General features: G+C 39.3%; 1 long non-coding RNA gene across 1 annotated transcript; it reads right to left on the bottom strand.

Moving 5' to 3' along the window:
• Positions 1 to 212: 212 nt before the first annotated feature.
• On the bottom strand, positions 213 to 13623 carry LOC121874023. The gene is made up of 3 exons (XR_006090334.1): positions 13576 to 13623; positions 4778 to 4878; positions 213 to 315 (listed from the first exon to the last, which is right to left on the bottom strand). It is a non-coding gene; the product is annotated as an uncharacterized LOC121874023 (long non-coding RNA).
• Positions 13624 to 23733: the final 10110 nt, after the last annotated feature.

Here is a 23733-nt window from a genome sequence, read left to right as displayed (position 1 = left end):
ACCACAACATGTGTATATCCCATTACGGAGATAAACTACTTATTATGGTAAGGTTACAAGGTGTCCATCTTAGATATCTTAATGTTATCCCTAACAGCACGCTCTCTTCAAGGATGAATTTAGGAAGCACCGACAAGTAGCTGATAACGATTGACTCACACATTATTATATCACTGAAAACCCAGATTACTCACTGAGATCATAGCGGCTGCCGAGGTAGTGCCATCTGTGATCAGAATTACTGAACAGTGAGCTTGTCACTTTTTGAGTGCTGAGCCACGGCGCCTGAAGCTAATGATAGTGTCTTCCATTTCTCTGTTGATTGTGAGAAAAAAGTTTTATTTCAATTTAGTATTCGTTAAGAATTAAATCTTAATATACATTTATATACAAATTTTTTACTACTTTGCTGTCACTAGGAACAAGTATGACGATCATCCAGCTATGATACAATGATATGAGTTATTGAGGATGTCACCTTCGTTGGTGAGCTCTGAGGTGACTGAGAGGGCGATACGGGATCGTAAGGTACAGTCGTCCACAGATGTTGCATCCACAGGGCTACATCTAGTGCGGGAGGGGCGGCGGCAGCATCTTTCCGGCGCTGGCGCTTATCTGCCTCTGTATGCAGTCGGGCTAACTCGAAAGTATTAACACCTTGTGTGCTCCTCAGCGTTACGGTGTGGACTGTGAAGTCGATTTGGCACTTTTCAGGTTTGTCTCAAGATTTTCCTTCCAGCATTACGTTTACCATTCCTTAGGTGACTGGAAAGTTGCTGCTTTGGCAGTCTACTGTCGTCCATGTGGGTAACATGGCCAGTCCATCTTATTTGTTCATGGATAATGGGGCCTCGATGCCTCTACAGTTGGTGTCAGCTAGAATACTGGCATTTGTTTTCTTGTCTTCGGAGATGGAACATTGATTACGTTGGTCAAAGTTTTCAAGTGCTTTGAGGTGCATCCTGTATTTGACCCATGTCTCGCTGACACAGAGCAGAATGGAAAGGACCACTGCTCGATATACGTGCAACTTTGTAGATAATTTCAGCTTCCTCCTACAGTTGAAAACACGGGTACAGAGTCTGCCAGGCTTGAGATGCACATCTGATCCAATGTTGAATCTCTTCATCGATGTCCGCAGTAGTGGACAGGTCTGCATACTGAAGTTCAGTAACGGAAACTGCCGACACCTTTGTTCTTGCCTGGAGTCGTCTTTGTTTAAAAGTAACTTCCTCCAGCACTAGATATCACCGCTGGCTAAATTGGTACTGGCACGAGTAAGGAAGGCAACCAAGAAAATGGAAGTTGGTGTCAGTATACATCTATGTTTTGCCTCCTGGATGAGGAAGAACTCAGGCTGGATGTCACTGTAGGACATTGCCGTTCATGCCATTGTGGAGTTGCCTTACAATCGCCATGAATTTTGGTAGGCAGCTGAGGTCCACTTGAGGGCTTCCTGTTGACTGAGTCGAGTGCCTTGGGAAGATTGATAAAGGCAATGTTTGGCCACGACGCTGTTCTCTGTACTTCTCCTGTATCTGGCTGGCAGCAAAGATCATGCCAGTGGTGCCAGTGATGGTCTAAACTCTTAGCACATTGAGATTCGGGAGGAAGTCTTCTGCCTCAGGAAGAAGTCTGTTTAGGTGGACTCAGGCGATAATCTTGCCAGCTACGGACGAAGCGAGATCCGCTGTAGATGCCACAGTCTCACGGTCTCCTTGTTCTTATAAATATTAACGATGAAGGCTTTTAGAGTTTGGAGGATTTCCTCCTTTTTCCATATATTCTCCAGGAGAGAGTGGATACAGCTGGTAGCAGAGGTCCTCCTGCTTTATGCAACTAAGCTGGCTTTGCTATTTTTCACCTGTTTGATGGCAGTAGCTACTTCATCCAGAGATGGAAGACAGCTGGGTGGGTCAGCTTTGGGTGCTGAAGGACCTACTGAATAGTCAGGACATCCACGTTGGTGTTTCGGTTGAGCAGCAAATGGTATTGCTCTTTCAGTGCTAACGATGCCTTCTTCTTCTTTATTTAGGAGTTACCATTGGATGAACGAGGTACTGCACCAGAAGTGATTGGTCCATAAAATGTTTTGTGGAATTAAAAATTCGCCCATCTTGTGTTGATCTGCAAGTTTTTGCTTTTCATGTGCTTTATTATTCAACCATCTGTTCTTTAGATTCAATGTTTGCTCTTTACCGCTTTCCACTTGTGAACAGTATCAGTTTTGATCTGAGACTGAGGGTTGTTCTTCCAGTCAGTTAGGCCATGACGTTTATCATCGATGAGTCCGTTGATTTCTGGGTCATTTTCATCAAACCAATCCTGGTGTATTCTTTCGATCTGGCCAAGGCTCTTTCTACAGGTTTTGTTATGACAGTGTCCAGAATACCCCATTCGGCAGTGGTAAAAGGGTTGTTTGTTATCGTTTTTTATCAGCCTATGTTCAGGCGCTCTCTGAAAGCATGTGCTACTGCTGGATCCTCAGACACTTAAAACATCTTCGAGCTTGTTGCCTTCACCATTTGGGGCGACGTGAAATAAGAGTTTGGTTTTGACGAGGCGATGATTATTGTCACAGTGTTCGATGATTATTGTCACAGTGTTCTGAGATACATGGCTCAGGTGATAAGGACATCTCTGTGATCTCTTTCTCTGACAATGATGTAGTCAATGAGATGCCAGTGTTTGGATCGTGGGTGTTGCCACTGACCCTTGATTGTCAACCTTCCTAAACAAGGTAGTGGTGAGAGTGAGGTTGAGTTCAGCACACTTGCTTAGGAGGAGTTGGCGCTGGGATTACACTTGTCTACTCGGTTTCTCAGTGGTTCCTGCCATATGTCAGCATCTCTTCCAACTCTGGCATTGAAGTCACGTAGGAGCACAACCTTTTCTTCTCTGGGGATAGAGGTTAGCAATCTGTCGAGGTGGTAAAATAATTTCTTGAAGTCATCCTCTGATCCAGTGTCAGGGCATATGCACTGATGAAGAAGGCATGACTTGAGTAATTCAGTGGGACTTGGAGTGTCAACAAGCGCTCATTGAACCACAGGTATGTCAGTTAGCCTATGTAGAATGGATTGGCGAATGGGCCAACTCTATAAATGCGGGTTTTTCTCTAAAGCAGGCTTACCCTTCCCAAAGTACAGCCAGACCCCCGCTCTGTGAGCCGACCTGAGGGCGGTTCTTCTTTCATGACGCTCATTTGTGCAGTATCCAGAAAGGCCTGACATTCCATGCAGCGACCATAAGAGGTTGTATAGTATGCTTGCTTTGATCTGTGATTTTGATTGTGTTTCGACCGTATAAAGATGACCTTACTTGGTGCAGTTGCCCAGTCAGGTTGGGTCTTTAGGCAGGCTATGTTTAGGGCGCCTTTTCTAGTCCCTCCCCATGTGGGGTGAGCACAGTGGCACAGGCAGGACCGGATTACACTGCTGCCTAGACCCCAGTGCATACACGACCAACATATCTATGCCGCCCATGTGCAGAGTTGGACTAAAGACTCCCGGCAGTCATATCCACTTGTCTCCGTCGCCACTCATCCGTTACTATAGGACCTTTGTGGGTATAGGGATTTTGATGATGATGAGGGGTATGATGAGCTGGATTATGGCTGTATGTGAGTCGATTTATGTGGTGTTAAGGAGAGCAGACTGCAACCACACATCTTGGCTCTCCTTTTCCTAATCCAGTGGTGCAAGTGTTGCAACGACTGGGGAAGTTGCAATGAACTGACGGTAGCCCAGTCTTTTTATTACGCCTTGTAGCCTGTCCATCATGTATTGTCTTAGTCGCGGTGTAGTCGTTGGGTTCCCATGGTGGTCACTTCTACCGCCTATACTGTCGTGAGGTCTTACTGGAGAGCTGTAGGCATCTGCCTGATGCGGACTCCACCCAGATTTTTCTCATTTGGGATTTACTCCCATAGCCACCGACCAGGGTTAATCCGCCAAGGCAGCGGGGCAGTGGTTGGTAGGCGCTAAGACTTGTTAACATGCCAGTGGGCCTATGAGCTATCCCCTGGGCATTGCTGCCCCAAGATCTTTGTTGGAATTTCCATGAGGAGGCACAGCAGGAGCTTTGATGTGTACTGGCATGGGTAGACTTATGCAAGTTGTTTCCTGTTCGCAACGAGAGATAACCAGCGGCGTAGCTGCAAACGAGAGAAACAAGCAGTGCTTGCACTTTAATACTAACATTACTCTGCCAGGCTAGATGCATTACAGCACCCTGTGGCGCGTGCACACACACACACACACGTACATATATATGTATATGTACTGTATATATATGATGTAAGTCGCAAGACCTCTCCTTAGGACTCTATTCCACTACCTGTTCCACGAAAATTACCCATAAGTGGGGATTTCTCGGTTAAGTCAATTTTCTTAGGCAAGGTGACCCACTTCAATCTGACACACACTAACTTTCGTGCTCCTGCTGGGCGTGTATTTAGCTATCGGGGATAATAATGAAGTCCCATTATAGCATTAGCAAATGTACTGACTATGTTTATGTTTCTTCAGTGTAATTAACATATTCATGTAAAAATGAAAGTGGAAAAAATACACACATACCCATACTACTTGGTAGCACGTCCTTGTTTTAGATAAACTGACTCTCCATCATCAATGGATTTCAAACCCTATAAAATATACTTGCATGAACCTACACCTAATTTCTAAAAAAAAATATATATATATAAATATTATATTATCATAAAACATCGGCTTATACACAGATATGTCATAGAAGAAATAGGCGGTATCCTCACCTTTATGGAATGATGGATGAGCCAATACAACGGAGGTAAACAGTGTGAGGAGCAGCAGCATACAAGTGTAATCCTCTCTCATGGTCATTCTCTCACCTCCACTGTGATAGAAACACCATTATCAATATGGGAGGAATAACTGCTATCATGGCTATGTAGCCTCTTCATATTGCTGGAGCCTCATGAATACAATACGATTTTGATCCAAATGAATGTTATCTTTATGTCTGTCCTTCAGTTTGCTGCCAACGTTTCTAGAAACGTTTTTCCTCCCTGTCTAACGTGTATGCCGATATACTGTAGTCAAGTACACTAATATTTTTTAAGAAATTTTATTATATACACCCATGCCTAATAATGCTGGTGTGTAAATTGTGCATTCAGATTTTTCTTTATATGGATAAACACATATTCTTCACCTGGTGTAATGGTGATTGTCAGACCAAACCTTACAGCCCAGAATTATGCGCATATAACAGCAAGAGCACTGCAGACCTCGTGGTACCACCACATTCCGGGTTGGCACACCTCAGGTCGACCAAGGGACTTGACCTCGCCCGCTAATGACGTGAGCCGGTGACCTACAACCGCACCTAGCCAAGACCCTGGCCAGGACCACACCTGCACACAACTATCCAGATCAAACCAGTTTAGTGTTAATTGTTAGAGGTCAGAAGCCGGCTGGGCCGACCCCATATAAAGGCCTGATCCCGTCCACGGGCATTCATTATCATTATCATTCTAATTCTGGTCATACTGATTCTCATTCTGGTTGCTGTATCCCCTCCCGTTCGGGTCGTCACTCGGTTCACTAAGCAGAGTCACGCGTCCCTCCCCAGGTCGGGAGACCTCCCGACCAGACCACGGCATCGCCAGCTAAGCAGACTCTCCCGCAAGGCGCAGCCAGCACTCACTGGGCCTACGTCAGGGTACACGTGAGTCTTGTCAGAACGTCCTAGGGTGAGTTACCTACTGTGGGAAGTGTATTCATTCAGGTGTGTCCGAGTCAGTGTCAAGTAACGTAAAGCATAATGTGTTAGTACCCCGATATAATAGTGATATTAATGTGTCCATGTCATTAGTGAAGTAATAAATAGTTGTATCAAGAGGTGTTTAACAAGTTGTCCTTTAAAGTGATATATGTGTATTGACATACGAGATAAGATAAGCGTAGTGAAGCTGTGCAAATAACATCCTGGCCACGCTACCAAGTTTCCTATCTTTACATTCCTACTCTCTATACTTCCTACTTATATGTAATTCTCTTCTTGTGAGATTCGTCTCATTACACTGGTAAACGTATTAATCGATTGGGAAGGAGAATTTTCCCAAAATAGTGAGTTATTTTACAAACTAAACCTTTTATTAGCTGAGGGAATTACCCATTACAATCCATGTCTTAATTAATCACGTTTCTTACATCAAACCATCGTTTCCATCTTTATTCCTGATGACGTTTGTATGTTTCAACCCTTAAGCCTTTCAAGAAAACTGTCAAGTTTAGTAAAGAATTTGCTCAGTGTCACTTTAGGTACACAAATAGGAATATATTCAATTTTTTTTATAATATATTAAATATTTTATGCATATTTTTCCCATTTAACTTAATGTCCTTTAATTAAAACTTAGATAAGTGACTGCATTGATACATTTATGTTGTGAAATAAGTACATTTACCGAACATGGAAAATGTTAACTGATTAAGCAAAATCTAAGAGCGTAAATGAAGCATCTCTGATGAATGATGATGCTTAGGATCTGTAATTCAGAAACAGCCGTAGTTGTCGTAGTGACCACTAACAGCAACGTAAGTGTTGCCAATATAGTCGACTCACATGCTAGGCGTCCAATCTCGCGCTATCGAGTTAACTATGAATATTTTGATATGTGCGGACAACTTCTTGAATCTAATGAATATATATGCATTAAGTGTAAAGCTGCTAAGATAAACATTAGCCTGCCCGTAAGTCCAGGTGGAACGTGAATTGTACCAAAATCATTAAATTCAGCCCAAATAAGAATACGTGAAGTCACCCTTTAAATGTATCCTACACAGAAGCCTCAGATACCGTATCAAGTACGTAACATTATAGATTGCCACCTACAGTATCGCAGGGTCTATCGAGCTGGAACTACTATGAGTATACTGCGGTCTACCGAGGTTAGAAGTAAGGCTGAGTTGGGATAGCTATATTAGAATGAATTAAGGATTGGGTTGGGTTTGGTTTGGGTTAATAGACGCTATAGTATAAATATCCCGTTAGACCAACTCCAGCTCAGTAGACCAGCCTCCAGCTCAGTAGACCAACTCCAGCTCTGTGAACAACTCAGCTCATTGGGCCATCACGTCTCAGTGAACAACTTCAGCTCAGTAGCCAACTCAGCAGCTTGGTAGACCCAACTCAGCTCAGTAGATCCAACTCCAACTCGGTAGACCAACTCCAGCTCAGTGAACTGCATCCGTCTCCAGTGGTAACTTCAGCTCGGAAGACCAACTCTCCAGCTCAGTAGGCCAACTCCAGCTCAGTAGACCAACTCCAGCTCGGTAGACCACATCCCAGCTCAATGAGCCAACTCAGCTCAGTAAGACCAACTCCAGCTCGGTAGACCAGCTCCAGTTCGGTAGACGCATCCAGCTCGGTAGACCGCATCCAGCTCGGTAAGACGAACTCCAGCTCGGAAGATTAACGCTCCAGCCTCGGTAGACAGCATCCAGCTCAGTAAGACCAACTCCAGCTCAGTGGGCAACTCCAGATCGGTAGACCAACTCCAGATCGGTAGACCCACATCCAGCTCGTGAATTAACTCTCAGCTCAGTAGACCTTGCTCAGCTCAGTAGGCCAACTCCAGCTCGGTAGACCAACTCCAGCTCGGTAGACCGCATCCCAGCTCGGTAGACCAACTCCGCTCGGTAGACCAACTCCAGCTCAGTAGACCAACTCCAGCTCGGTAGACCGCATCCAGCTCGTGGAGCCGCATCAGCTCGGTAGACCGCATCCAGCTCAAATGAACCAACTCCAGCTCAGTAGACCAACTCCAGCTCGGTAGACCAACTCCAGCTCATTGAATAGCTCAGCTCATTGAGCCGCACCCGTGAGCATCATTTAAAATGTCCTTGTGAACATATTGCTTAATATGCTATTTTGTTTGTCCCAAGTCCCGTGTCTGTTGTTTCTAAACATTATGTTATCATGGTGTATGTTGATCATTCGGTTTAACATGATATTATCTGATGCCTATGCAAACACTACAGTATTATGAATATATAATTAACACTTTTGATGGATCAGGAGTTTTAAGAAGTTAGTTTATTATTAAGCGCACAAACACAACAATGTTATAATCATGGGATCTTTGAACATATGTCAATAAAATAATTTTCTCTGTATATACAGTGAAGATGTCAAAGGATATAAACTCCATTTTCAAAATTAATTTATTAACACTATTTAATTTGGCGTTCCTTCAAATAGCGATATATAAACACATAGTAGTTGTGTAATGCTGAATAAACAACACAACTATCTCAGCGGCAGTGTGTTGAAATATAATACCTCTTGTATTAGGGTTTTATTATACTCATCACAGTTACATTAATGGTGTGTACTGTTCGTGGATGAAAAAGTCTGAACTGAAATCTCATGTATATTACTGAATGACAGTGTTTCGCAGCACACAATTAAATGAAAACGTGCATTTAATGATAAACTGTGATGAACAATCAGACATAGGGTGTTCTACACAGGTATCGACAGGCTTCTGTACGTTCCTCCATTGTATGAGGATATTGTTTTTCTGACATTCATTTTGTTATTTACACTTCTATAAACCTCAAAGTGTTCTCATATTCTCTGTAGCAGTGGAGTTTATGTTCTCTAGGAACAAATTCTTCCCATTGTTCACGGCTTCATGGTTCTTGAACGCAGAAAGCTGTTCTGATTTGATGGTGGATATCACAAATTTCTTTTATTCGCCATATTATTTGAGGAATTTGTTGTCTGGCTGACAGAAAGACAAATCATATTCTTGGAGACGACGGAGGACTGTTTTTGAACTACAACGAAGCTGTAGGGTCTTTATGATGTCAAATCAAGGGCGATTGCGATATCGACCGTTTGCTGCCAGACAATGGCTTCGTCTTCCTCCGTGAGGTCCTCGGGTCTACCACTACGAGGTCTCGTATCTACCACCTCTCTTTTCAGCGTCTTATCACCTGTACACAGTTGTAACACTCATTGCCCATCTCTTGAGCAATGCTACGGGCAGATATTCCACCCACATCACACGAATCGAGCTCGATCGGTTAAAGCTGTTGTCTAAACGTACGACGCTCATTGCCTAACACAGAAATGCGAAATAGTTTATTTTCACACGTTTGACATTAAATTGTTGATGGATTGGCTAATTCATGTGCAACGGTGTCTGTCTTGTACACCTAATACATAAACTTTTTTTCAGTAATGGACCCGGACAGTTATTTCAAACTAATATAGCAAGAATCATTTCGTCTATTGATGTATTAATCAAAATGAACATAAACGTAAATATCGTATTTCTAAAATGGTTCAATCAATTTCAGCACTCAGCCTTACAATCTAAAATTTGGTTAAATCTGCAGAGATGACACAAAATTTAGCTTCCTGTAAACACACACACACACATATACGCCCTCAGTGACCTCCTACCGCAAATAATAAGGTTTGGCGGTGGACTACTACTTGCACTGATAGATATAAGAGAATAACACCATCCATCTATTGTTGAAATAATACAGTTCCTGGTTTATGTACTGTACACCCTGTAAATGTATTGAACGCATATCATTATGTCTAAATCACATGTAACTTCAGCAATGAACTTGTTACGTGGAAGCGTAGTTTCATGACGAAGAGGAGAACCAGGTGATATACAATAAAACGTATTATTATTCCAAAATTTACCTTCCGCAAAATTGAAAAAAGAGCAATATTATTTAAAATCGGTAAAATGACGAGAGACCTACGTACAAAATAAATTCAGAAAAACTAAACTAAACCTGGGGGGTATTACCTTAATTGAGACGAGCCTTAGTGAGAAAAACACAACAGTTCACAGGAAGCTATATCACAAATGGATGGCTTTACTTTACACTGATGCAAGGCTTCCAAAATGAGGAGGTCCGTCTCACAGTTGCTCCTGCCAAGAACTGCGAAACGGGTGGTCATGTTGGTGGTGGGTTGTGTGATTAACTGGCCTGTTCGGGCGGAGGGGCCCAAGTGTTCATGGATGCGAGTTACCAAATATTTTTTTTGCTTTACCAATACATGCTGCCCTACAGCTAGCACGTAAATTGATAAACAACTGAGGATTGAAGGTGAGTGGGTATGGTGTCGTTAGTCTTAAAGAATTTTTAATTGAACTTTTGGTTTTGAAGACTAGTCTAAGAGATATTTGTGGAAAGAATTAAATGAGAAGCTTCTTAAGTTTGTTTCTAAGGGTGAAACTGAGTGGGCCTGTGTACTGGATGGTGAAATAGATAGAATATTTAGGAACGGTGTGGATTTGAGGTTATGCGATCACGTCTCTATGTTCCTCAATTGTTTAAATTCGAAACATGGCAACTTCATATTTACTTGAATTGGAAATGGACAATATTCTACCATTCCTTGATGTTAATATCCACCGTCTTCATAATAGTTTCAGAGACAGCCTTATACAGAACACCAACAGTCACAGGTTGGAGTTCAAAATTTTCATCTCTTATTCCTCTTAATTACAAACGAAATCTAGTTCGTACTCTTACCGACAGATCCATTAGTATAAGTTCAAGCTATTTCCACCTGGACATTGAACTGAAGCACATAAAGGAACTACTCCTTAACAATGGTTTCCCTAAGAGATTTACACATACTTACTATATAGGCAAAACCTAATAGGATTTTAGTCAACAGCCTCAAATCCACACCGTTAATCACACCCCACCCCTGTCGCTCATATATCCACCCAACTTATGTTTGAAGTATCCAGCGTATTCGAGTTAATGTTGATGTTTAGTAACTTGTTCCTCGTCCACTACTCTATTTCCAAACCAATGTTTACCTATCTTTCACCTAAATCTAAATTTGTTTAATTTAAATTCATTGTTACGAGTTCTCTCCTGGTTGGATAGTTTGAGTACCTTTGTTATATCACCTTTGTTCAGCCCTGACTTCCATTTATACACCTCGATCATATCGCCCTCCTCTACATCTCTCGAGGAAGTGCACATTAAGATGCTTTAACCTCTCTCTGGACTAAGGGTTTCTAATGCCGGGATTAGTTTTGTCATTTCCTCTCAATTCTTTCTAGGGATTCAATATCCATTCTGTCGTGCAGTAACCAGAACTGAACTGCGTAATCGAAGTGAGGTCTCACAAGCCAAAATATAGTTTAGGATGACCTCGTTAGTCTTGTAACTAACACTCCTTTGTATGAACCCATGTACTTTATTAGCCTTGTTTCAAAAATACACATTGTTTACAAGGTTTAAGAGCTCTACTTATCATTACTCCTAGATCTTTCTACAGTCGGGTTTTTCTATAACATCGTTGTTCATCTGGCATCTGGTTTCTCTGTTTACATCTACTAGACTAAATACTTTACATCATTTATCACATTACATTTCATCTGCCATTCTTCAAACCATTCGAAAAATTTGTTTAGATCTTCCTGTAGATTTGGAATCACGTCATATTTAATACTCTCAATTTTAGTGCCATCAGCAAATTTACTTATGTTGATGTCTACGACTATATATGTCGTTTATATATGATATATATATATATATATATATATATATATATATATATATATATATATATATATATATATATATATATATATATATATATATATGCAAATAAATCACTGTAGTGCGCGTGATCTAGGTATGCTGATAACCACAAGGAAAGAAAAACACAATTCCCAAGCGCTCGTGTAATTCATCTTCAGGGGTGAGTACAGACTACCCTGAAGATGTGAATTACACAGCGCTGAACTTCTTTTCTCTTTCCTTGTGGTTATCAAAATATATATATATATATATATATATATATATATATATATATATATATATATATATATATATATATATATATATATATATATATATATATATAATGGTTCAAATATTGAGCTATATGGTACTCCACTAGTGACTTTACTCCAATCGGATTTAGCGCCGTTAGTGTTTACTCGCTGTTTCCTGTCCTGTAACTACGTCCTAATCTTTTTTAGAATATCTCAATGCCATGAGCCTCCACTTTTCTTATTAGTCTTTCGTGGGTGACTCTGTCGAAGGCTTTGCCCGTCGTCCACCGATTAAACAGCTTAAAAAGTTAATGATTAGTTAGACATGAACGCCCGCTTGTGAAGCCATGTTGGGAATCATTGATCAACTTGTGCTTCTCCAGGTGATTTCAAATAGAGTTTGAAATGATTGCTTCCATTTTGCCTACAATTGATGTTAGACTGATTGGACAGTAGCTAGAGGATAGTAATCTATCTCCTTCTTAAAACTCGGTATCACATTCGTTATCCTCCAGGATTCTGGTACTACACCTGTTTTTAGGACATGTTAAACAAATTTGCTAGGGGCATACTAAGCTCTTCCTTACATTCCTTTATTACTCTGGCAAATATCTCATCGGGACCTGGCGATTATTAGGCTTTAGCTTGTCTATTTGCTACTAACAGCGTTACTAGTCACTACTATTCACTGAATTTATTTCTTCACTTTCTCTGTAATTATTCGGTGCCTCGGGTATCATGTTTAAATCTTCGGCGGTGAAAACTATTGAAAAATATTTATTCAGATTATTGCTCATTTCTCCTACGTTATCAGTTAGCTCGCCGGTATCTTACTGCATTGGTGCAACCTTTTCACGTGTATTAGTTTGATACATATGAAAGAATCCCTTATATACTGTAAACGCATTGAATTCTCTTTACTGTAGATTATTTTGGGAATGGTTACTGCAGTAACAAACGTTATAATAAGGCCTTGGTGTCACTGTGAACTATTAAACTATACTTTCTACCTGACGTTCTCTAGTCATGGTGACTCTATTGCTACCATGATCGAGCCTGAGTAAAAACACTTAACAGGATGGGCTGGTTTCCTTGATTATCTCAAGGGTAGTGGTCCTGTGTGCTACTATCTAAAGCTATTGGAATTCACATATAATGCCAGTTCTCACTTCATAACAGTAAGTTGAGAAAGGTATCCAGCCATAAAATTACTGTCAAGAATGGAAAACGATAATGATGGTGTTGATATGTACATATGTATGTATGTATGTATATATAATAAAACTGCAGAGTCCAAGCCGTATAAGAAAACAGATTGAACAGTTCAGTAGGGAGAGAATGCAAAGGTCTATCATTGAATTATAGGCACAATGGGAATTCATAGAGTGAGATAGTGAGACAATTAGCTTGCTTTATCTATTAAGGTATTTTTCACATAAGAATAACAGCGCGAACAATCTGGTATGTCTTGTACTATACTGTATGCGTGATGGCAGCTAACTACAAGTTGTGTATTATGCAAATTAAGATAAGGAAATAAAAAAGCTAATGAAAAGCAAATAGAAATTATAACTACTAGTTATCTAAATCTGAAATTTGGATAGTTGTAGATTTCATATTATTAAAAGAAACTGATATGAAGTGAACGTATACTGTATATGGTACTGTATATTTATAAGTCATTTTAACTATGTAAAGATCAGATATAATAGAATGAAAACAGTGTAATAAGATAACGGGTAATGTCTTACAAGTAGAGTGATGAACGAATGCAGCTGCCAGAGGGTGTTGAACTTGGTGCAGCAGAGGAATGGGGATATCTGGTTCACTATGATGCTTATATCTGCTCGCCCAAACCTGAAAGGTTGGGTTAGGAGGATGAAGATTTGCGGTAATTGTTGGTAATGGAAATGTGTTTTGAAGTTGATTGTCTCTGGGAGGTGCAACAGAGTTGATTGGTTGAAAACATCGCATCAGGACCAATAGCTGATCATGCCGGGCCGAGGATGCCAGGAACCACTAAGTGGCGTATTTATCGACTGCGGTATGTTCATCGTCTGAGATCGTCCTGAGGAAGACTAGAGTCACCGGTTCCTGAAATGCAACCAGAAATTACTTAGTAAAATTACTTTGTACACTGTTCTATTTAGTACGTGTTTTGCTTATGTCAGAGTAACGTTACTCTGACCACCTATGTGATACGGGTAGTCCCCATTAGAGGTTCACGGCGCCATAAGCTCGTTGAACAGGCTTTGTGTGAAATATAACAGAGTCTAGGACTGCTTTAGTATCCTGGTAGTCAGTGGTTATCGTTCCCCAGTCAGATCATGGGCTCGTGGGCCGTGGGTTCGAATCCTGCCGGGTTGAGTGTTGATTGTATGTAGAAGTCCGCATGTTTATTAAGCATGAAATATATATAATATATATATATATAATCACACGGGAAAAGGAAACAAAGGAGCACATTAGCTTTCGTCTTTATTCAAAAACATCTTCAGAGGCAACTGGATTACATGGACAGAGAGGCTTAAATATACACTGACCTTATTAAACATGAGGTCAGGTCATAATGATGTCATCCACTAATCCCCACACCAACACCAACACACGTAGAGGAGCTTAAAGAAGGGGGCGACGACTGGTCAGGTCACGTCAGAAATATGGGACCCACTAAATAACTATCCTACATCTAGATCAAAGGTTTTCAAAGCATTTTTAACCTTGGGCCAATGACAAATAAATTTCTGTAACATATTATCAGTTTTGAACTGACCATCACTAATGTTTATTGATTTTAATTCCTTAATCAAACTAGCTTCAACCAGAAGTCTTTCTGTGACACAAGATGATTTGAATACTTCTAAGCTTTTTCCCAAGCAATGGATGATTATTTCCGTCATGAACGAACAAGGCACTGCTTTCAGATGCTGTTCTGATATTGTACTTATGTTGTTTGATTCTGAGCTGCAGTGTTTTTCCTGTCTGTCCCATATAATTACAATTACATTTGCTACATGGAATACAATAAACACTTCCATTTACATTCAAACTTGGGCTATTTCTATTAACATATTGGTAATGGTTGAGTCATACTTGAAACAACATTAATATTTAGTAGTTTGAGGACCGAACTAACGGAACAAATTCATTAGGCCTACGATAAGGCAGAGTCAAAATATTCTTAAGTGTAGAACTTGTCTGGTTGGAGAGGAATGAAAGGATTTTTTGCCCTTTTAAAGCAACGATCAACAAACACAGAAGGGTACCCAAGATTTTGTGCAATGGAACGAATGTGTTTATTTCGACCAGCCGTCGCCCCTTCTCTAAGCTCCCCTCTACGTGTGTTGGTGTTGGTGTGGGGACTAGTGGATGCCATCATTATGACCTGACCTCATGTTTAATAAGGTCACCCTGTATATTTAAGTCTCTCTGTCCATGTAATCCAGTTGCCCTGAAGATGTCTTGAATAAAGACGAAAGCTAAGGTGCTCCGTTGTTTCCCTTTTCCCGTGTGATTTTATCAAGATTTATCTTAACCACGTTTTTATTGTGATCTACATGAAATACACACATATATATATATATATATATATATATATATATATATATATATATATATATATATATATATATATATATATATATATATATATATATATATATATATATATATATAAATATATATATATATATAATTATATATATATATATGTATATATATGTATGACTCAACCATTATCAATATGTTATTAAAAATAGCCTAAGTTTGAATGTAAATGAAGTGTTTATTGTATTCCATGTAGCAATGTAATGGTAATTATGTAGGACAGACAGGAAAAAACACTGCAGCTCAGAATCAAACAACATAAGTATAATATCAGAACTGCATCTGAAAGCAGTGCCTGTTCGTTCATGTTAGAATAATAATCCCATTGCTTGGGAAAGCTTAGAAGTATTTAAATCATCTTGTGTCACAGAAAGACATAAGAATGAGGAAACTGCAGCGGGCCTATTGACCCATACTGGGCAGTCCCGTTTATACCCAACCCCTATTGCTCATATACATCCAACCTATGTTTGAAGCTATTCACGTATTCTAGTTAATGATGATATTTGTAACTTGTTCCACTATCCACTACTTGTTTCCAAAACAGTGTTTGCCAATTTCACGCCGAAATTTAAATTTGTCTAATTTAAAACCATTGTTACGGGTTCGCTCCTGGTTGGATAGTTTGAGTACCTTTGTAATGTCCCCTTTGTTTAACCCTGACTTCCATTTATACACCTCATCATGTCGCCCCTCACTCTACGTCTCTCGAGGAGTGCAGATTAAGATGCTTTAACCTGTCTCTGTATTCAGGTTCCTAATGCCGGGATTAGTCTTGTCATTCTCCTCTGATTCCTTCCAATGATTCTATATCCATTCTGTAACACGGTGACCAGAACTGAACTGCGTAATCCAGGTGAGGTCTTACAAGCCCCAGATCTAATTTTAAGATGAGTCATTAGTTTGTAACTAACACTCCTTTGTATGAACCGAAGTACTTTATTAGCCCTGTTAAGACAAAAACACATTGTTTACTTGGCTAAGATTCCTACTTATCATTACCCCTAAATCTTCGCAGTTGGATTCCACAATGGCATCGTTGTTCATCTGGTAACTGATTTCCTGTTTACATCTCCTATACTGAGTACTTTACATTTGTCCACATTGAATTTCATCTGCCATGTTTCCGACCATTCTAAAAATTTGTTTAGGTCTTCCTGTAGTTTTGCAGAGTCCTCGTCAGATTTAATTACACGTCCTATTTTAGTGTCATCAAGCAAATTTACTTATGTTGCTGTCTATGCCGATATCTATGTCGTTTATGCATATAATAAATAATAATGGTCCAAGTACTCGAGCCTTGGGGATCTCCACTAGTACGTTGTTCCAATGCGATTTAGTGCCTTTTATGCTCACCGCTGTTTCCTGTCCCTTAACCACGCCCTAATCCATTTAAGGATATTACCTTTGATGCCATGCGCTTCACCTTTCTAATAAGTCTTTCGGGGGACTCTGAAGGTTCCAAGTATTTCTGAAGAAGGCAGTGATGGGTAGGAAACACCGGGTAACACTGAAGTCCATTTATTAACGGATAGGAGAAATACAAGGGTGACTAGCTGATGCCTTGCACGAGGCAAAGTCAGACTGAGACTGCCTTGCCATATGGCAGCCCGGGGCAATGTTACACATAACACGTGCAGTGTTGCCACGTGATTACATATATAAATGCTACTCGGCACAGTAGCTTAGATACATAACCTACAGACTCTGTCGAAGGCTTCTAAAAGTCATATACCACATCATAATTAGTGCCCCGTCCAACCGATTCGAAAATTGATGAAAAGAATGTTAATAGATTAGTTAGACATGAACGCCCGCTTGAGAAGCCATGTTGGGAATCATAGATCAACTTGTGCCCAGGTGGTTTCGAATATTTGAAATAATTGATTCTAGTAATTTACCTACTATTGATGTTAGACTGATTACGGTAGTTAGAGGATAGTGATCTATCCCCTTCTTGAAAATCGGTATTACATTCGCTATCCTCCAGATTCTGGTACTACACCTGTTTTTAATGACATATTAAACAACTTTGCAAAGGGCATACTAAGCTCTTCCTTACATTCCTTTAATACTCTGGCAATATCTCATCGGGACCAGGTGGCTTATTAGGCTCAGTTTGTCTATTTGCTTATTAACATCGTTACTAGTCACAACTATCTCGCTTAATTTGTTTTCTTTTGCTATCTCTGAATAGAGTCAGTGCCTCTTAACAATGGTTTTAAATTAGACAAATTTCGATTTAGCGCGAAATAGGTAAACACTGGTTTGGAAACAGAGTAGTGGATGAATGGAACAAGTTACCAAATATCATCATTAACTCAGATAATGAATAGCTTCAAACATAGGTTGGATGCTTATATGAGCAGTAGGGGTTGGGTAGACAGGATTGCCCAGTATGGGCCAATAGGCCCGGCAGTTTCTCCATTCTTATGTTCTTATGTTTAAATTTTCGGTGGTGAAAACTGTTGAAAAATGTTTATTCAGATTATTGCTCATTTCTCGGTCATTATCAGTTAGCTCACCGGTATCTGAACGTTTTGGTCCAATCTTATCTCGTGTTTTAGTTTAATACATTTGGTAGAATCCTTTGGGGTTTGCTCGCCTCCTTGCTATCTTCAGTTCATTATTTCTCTTGCTTTTCTTATCTCGGTCTTAACCCTACCGGCTAATACCTTATTATACTCCCGGAGGTAAATTTCTACGATTTATCCTTCTACCTATAGCCTTCCTTTGGCCAATAATGTTCTTTAAATAATTATTTATCCATTTAGGGTCATTGTTGTCTGATCTGAGTTTTTGTATGGTATGTGCTGCCTTGCATTAAGTAACTGTTATTTAAACTGTCGTGAAACTCGGCAATCTCAGATCTCGTTATCAGGTCCTGTCATCTGTCAGGTTCACGCCCAAGCGCGACACCCTTCTCTCAGCTGCCTCTTTAAACTATCAAAGTTTGCCCTTCTGAAATCTAGGACTTTGATGGAATTTTCCTTACGTCTGACCTGAAAATCTAACTGGAATCTATTTGACACTCCCTTAAAAACACAACCTATGACGGATCCTTTCCTCAGCAGCTCCTCAGCACACATATTCATAAATTAGCATAGTGGTCTGAAAACACCATAAAATAATATTAACCACTAGAAAATTATTAGTTAGATCTGTAGGATATTTTCCACATTCTTAATTTACTATACTGCTCAAAGACCAAAGATGGCAACTAATAACCTGTAGAAAATCATGAATCAGTGATAACGGCCTGATATCATCAGAGCCCAAATCATCATGCCCTTATATGAAACCAAAATTATGTGTGAACCGAGAAAATCACTCATGACTCGTCAGGGGCGGCTCATCCGCTTATTATTATTATTACATTACTTCTGGGTTCATGAGTCATGTGTGCTTTTCTCCACCATACCTGTAACCATGCTCCACGACACTGGCCCAGAATACATCATTACTGTCAAGTTGTACTACATAGATAGAACCAAAGAATCCTTTAAAAGCACTCCCACATCAAGAGTGTAAGATCAACTATCAGTGTCGTCGACCTCACACCAGGACTTGGTTAGACAAGCCACTTACACCCATAGTTGAAGAGAGAGATGAAGGTTCCATAGAAGAATCAGTACCAGTACTCGGTGGGCATACAGTACTCACTAGCACCATAGAATTTTTGTCTCCAAGAGTCATCATGCTGCACACAGGGCAAGCTTCTATGGGTACATCATGTTAGGTCACCTCATGTGAGGCCATGTTCTATGTTATGGCGTTGATATAACTCTAAGTAAGTTTCAGTAACAAACATTATAAAATTTTAGCGAAACATGTCAAAAAAATTAATGTGCCATTTTTTCATAGTCTGGTGTTTATGCCTTTTTGCCTGTGCCATATTTTCCTACATTCGGATTAACACCCAGGTATGACGTAATCGTCCATCCAGACAGTAGGCGCCTACATCAGGTCACAAGAATGTTTACAAGTCCAGCTCAAAAATTAAAAGATCTATAGTTAATCTGCAAGTGATCGTGGGCCCTTCTTGCCTGGTGGCGAGTTCTGGTACAGTTTACCAAAGCGTGAAAGTTCGAAAGCTCGTGCTTGGCTACACGCAGTCGGCAAACAGCGTACAGCGACATCGTTTTCCAGCATAAATAAAATGGTTAATTAATGCCTTCCTAAAGAAAACCATCGACATGGGACCAGGTTTGTTCCACTCTACGATTTTTTTGCGATTTTTCCACCAAGTTTGATAAAAAACGATTGTGCCGTTTCGGCTGCCCAGAACAGACACACACACAAACAGACAGACAGCCAGACAGACAGACACACACTAGTCCTATAGTATGTTAGATATGTTGACTCTTTGTTTCATTAATTTTGTATTAAGCTTTTGTCAATCAAGTGACCCTCTCCCCTCTTCCACCATATGTAACTTATCACCTCTGTTCATTGTATATATTCATCTTCGGCCATATATAAATAAATATATATATATATATATATATATATATATATATATATATATATATATATATATATATATATATATATATATATATACTAGTAAAGATCCCAAGCGCTTTCGTGTAATTCCTTCAGGAGGTGAGATACAGATCTGTACTCACCTGAACAGATATATATATATATATATATATATATATATATATATATATATATATATATATATATATATATATATATATAACAAAAGTATGTCCGTGTGTGTGTTTGTTTGTGTGTCAGCACGAGAATCTCGAAACTACTTTACCGATCTGTAGTGATGATGATGGATTTGTTATATGTAGTGATGATGGATGATGTTATATGTAGTGATGATGGATGTTGTTATATGTAATGATAGGTGGTGTTATATGTAGTGATGATGGATGATGTTATATATAGTGATGATGGATGTTTTATATGTAGTGATGATGTGTGGTGTTATATGTAGTGATGATGGATGATGTTATATGTAGTGATGATGGCTGGTGTTATATGTAGTGATGATGGATGGTGTTATATGTAGTGATGATGGGTGGTGTTATATGTAGTGATGATGGATGGTGTTATATGTAGTGATGATGGATGGTGTTATATGTAATGATGATGGATGATGTTATATGTAGTGATGATTAGACAATAAAATAATAACAGTTTAATGCGAAAAAAATATACTTTGCTGTACCGTTGTAGTGAAAAACATGGTGGAACTTACATACACCGTTAATGAACTATTGATGGAAGAAAGAAGTTTTGGGGACTGAACAGTGAGACAATGTGGAGCCTCCAGGAGGGCGTCCTACCGTAGCCTCGTGGATGAGCCGCCAGGAGCGAACAAGCGGATAGTCGGTCTGGAAACAGATCAGGAAAGGAATCCCGTCTTGCCGCTAACGAAAGCGAACAGCGGACAGTCGATGCGAAACAGATCAGGAAAAGGGAATCGTCTTATTGCTGACAGATAGCAACCAGCGAAGGCCTTCTCTGAAAATGATCAACGCATAAATTCGTTTTGAATGCTAATAAAGACGAAGAGCTGCGGGATCAGGAATTATAGAAAAGAATACGCAGTGGCATCACTTGCAAGAGCGGCGTTAACTATGACAATGAGATAGAATGAAAAATATCCTCTGTTGTCGTGGCAACATGAGACAGAAAATGTGTGAACACTGCGGTGCAAAAGAAGTTTACAGGAAGTCTGTTGGACTGTGTTGCTCTCATAGGGAAAAGCTGACTGGCAAATTTGGAAAAACCACCACAACCATTGAAGACTCTCATGCTGGGAACAACACCGGAGTCAAAACACTTCTTAGAAAATATGCTGAAAATTGCAATTTCATGCTTCCAGATGACATCCTTTGGAGTTACCGAGTGGTTCGTGACTTGGATATACCAACATTCAAAAGTCCAAGGTGAATTGGGTGATCTCACAAAGCAGGATCCCTCTTTTACACTGGAAGATGAGCAGGCAAAGTTCCTCCAAATCTACTTCATGGGAGATCATGAAAAGTAGACTACTATCGGAATGTGGCAACATTCAAAGGTGTCAGACATGACATTGTCCTATCTATCCTTGAAATGCTGCATGAGCCTTAACACGTATGTATAGTCATTTAAAATGCCACAAATGACCTTGTAACGAGTAAAGAGTCAGGGATTAAAAGCAGACACGACCCTAGGGGAGGGTATGAAGAAAGATTCATGCTCCTTTTGTAGTTAATGAAGTAGCCATACTGATTGTCGATCAGAGTTTGAAACAGACATCATACTCAAAATGAGACGAGTCGCTCTAAAAGAACATGATGCCACATGTACTGGAAGCTACAATAATGACAGGAAAAGCTAAAGGAGAGGACTTTTTTTTATACCAGGATGCCTCTCATCACCACTGACCTGCCATTTGAGTTCAAGCGACTTCAGTTCGGTTAAGTGAGCTTTGCCATGACCCTCTACAAAAGCCATAGTTGGCCTAAACCTGGTGTTTCCTTGCTTCTCTCATAGACAGTTCTATGTTGGATGCTCCAGAAATTAAGGAAATGGCAAAATCTGAAACATACTTGCTGCTTATGGCAAACCAAAATATGGTTTACCTTAATGCACTACAACAGACAATGTGGAGCCTCCCGGGCGTCTACAATGACCTAGCAGAGCCCTTGGAGAATAAGTTCAACTAGTTTATATATATATATATATATATATATATATATATATATATATATATATATATATATATATATATATATATATATATATATATATATATAAATCACTATGGGTGCACGTGATCCAGGTATACTGATAACTACAAGAAAAAAGAAAACACAGAAGTTGCCAAGCGCTTTCGTGTAATTATTCTATCTTCAGGGGTGAGTAAGACTAAGGAGAAGTACAAAACAAGGTTAATATAATTGATATTATTAGTTAATTTTAATATGTAAGGTTATATGACATATGCATATAACAAATATATCACTATTGAAAAGTAAGTACTGTGGATAATGAATGTCATTAATAAGTTAGGAAACACATAAGTTGTCAAAATATCTCCATATTTTATTTACATAATCAGAAGATCTTAATATGATAAATGACAGCATATTTTAACTGCTTGATGAAATTAATCATTTATTAGCAGATTTACAATTGTGCAATTTGTGGTTGATCAGGAACATAATTTACATGTATTTAACACATATCAAATATAAAATAAAAGACAGTGTATGTGTCCATATCCTACTGTTCTTAAACTAATAAGGTGTATTATCATTTATCTGTGGAATGATTAAATAATTTATATTACCTGAAACTAAGTAATAATATTCATTAATGTTAAACTTTATCGTTACTCTGTAGTTCATTCCTTAGTAGAAATTGAGAATCCTGGTTCAACGTTTTACCTCGTTAAGTAATCTGCTCACCTAAGGCAGCATGTCACTGAATAAATACGTATGTTGACTTCATATTTTCTCCTGCCAAGTTATAGAGGATACCAGGGTGAATATCATTTCTCGCCTTCGTGTGATCGTACATTCAGAAGGCAGAAAATAGTCTAACATTTTAGGAGCTCGAGCCCCAATATAGGGCTGCTGACGACGTGTCCTCCGAGGATCACTGCGAACATCTGAAACGCAATATATTATAGAGGTTATGCAACTGCCAAAGGGACTTCAGATGTAATGATAGTACTAATATGAGGTTAGTGTTCTTTTTATATGTGATGTTAGGTTAGCAAGCTCACCCAGAGGTTGTGGAGTTAATGAGGTGTTGACGGTAATTTTGGTAGGTGGATGTGCACAGAAAGTAGCATTAGGCATGTAATTCTCCAAATCCACTGGTGTGCAATCCTGTCTAGTCACCGCCTTGATGCTGTAAAGGGAAGATTGACACTTCAACAGCTCAGTGCTTGCACACCACAATAGAGAGCTCATGAATAGTTTATCGCATCACAAGAAAAGAATTGATTCGCGAGTTTTCAGTGTCAAAAACTATTCTGGTATTTCCTTGAATTTACAGAAGGAATGGCAGTTGTATATATATATATATATATATATATATATATATATATATATATATATATATATATATATATATATATATATATATATATATATATATATATATATATATATATATATATATATATATATATATTGAAAAACAGCAAAGATATCACAATTGCAACACTAATGACAGGAGACAAGGACTGTGCTCGCGCCAACCATTGAAGACATGAAGGGCAGAACCTTGATCTGGACAGTAGAAGTCACACCGACCTCTCAGGAGCAAATATACAAATTATTTTA

The sequence above is a fragment of the Homarus americanus genome, unplaced genomic scaffold (assembly GCF_018991925.1).
Source record: "Homarus americanus isolate GMGI-L3 unplaced genomic scaffold, GMGI_Hamer_2.0 scaffold25827, whole genome shotgun sequence".
In the NCBI taxonomy this organism is placed as follows: Eukaryota; Metazoa; Arthropoda; class Malacostraca; order Decapoda; family Nephropidae; genus Homarus; species Homarus americanus.
The sequence above is the reverse complement of the archived record's forward strand: the minus strand, read 5'-3'. Positions and strand labels throughout refer to the sequence as shown.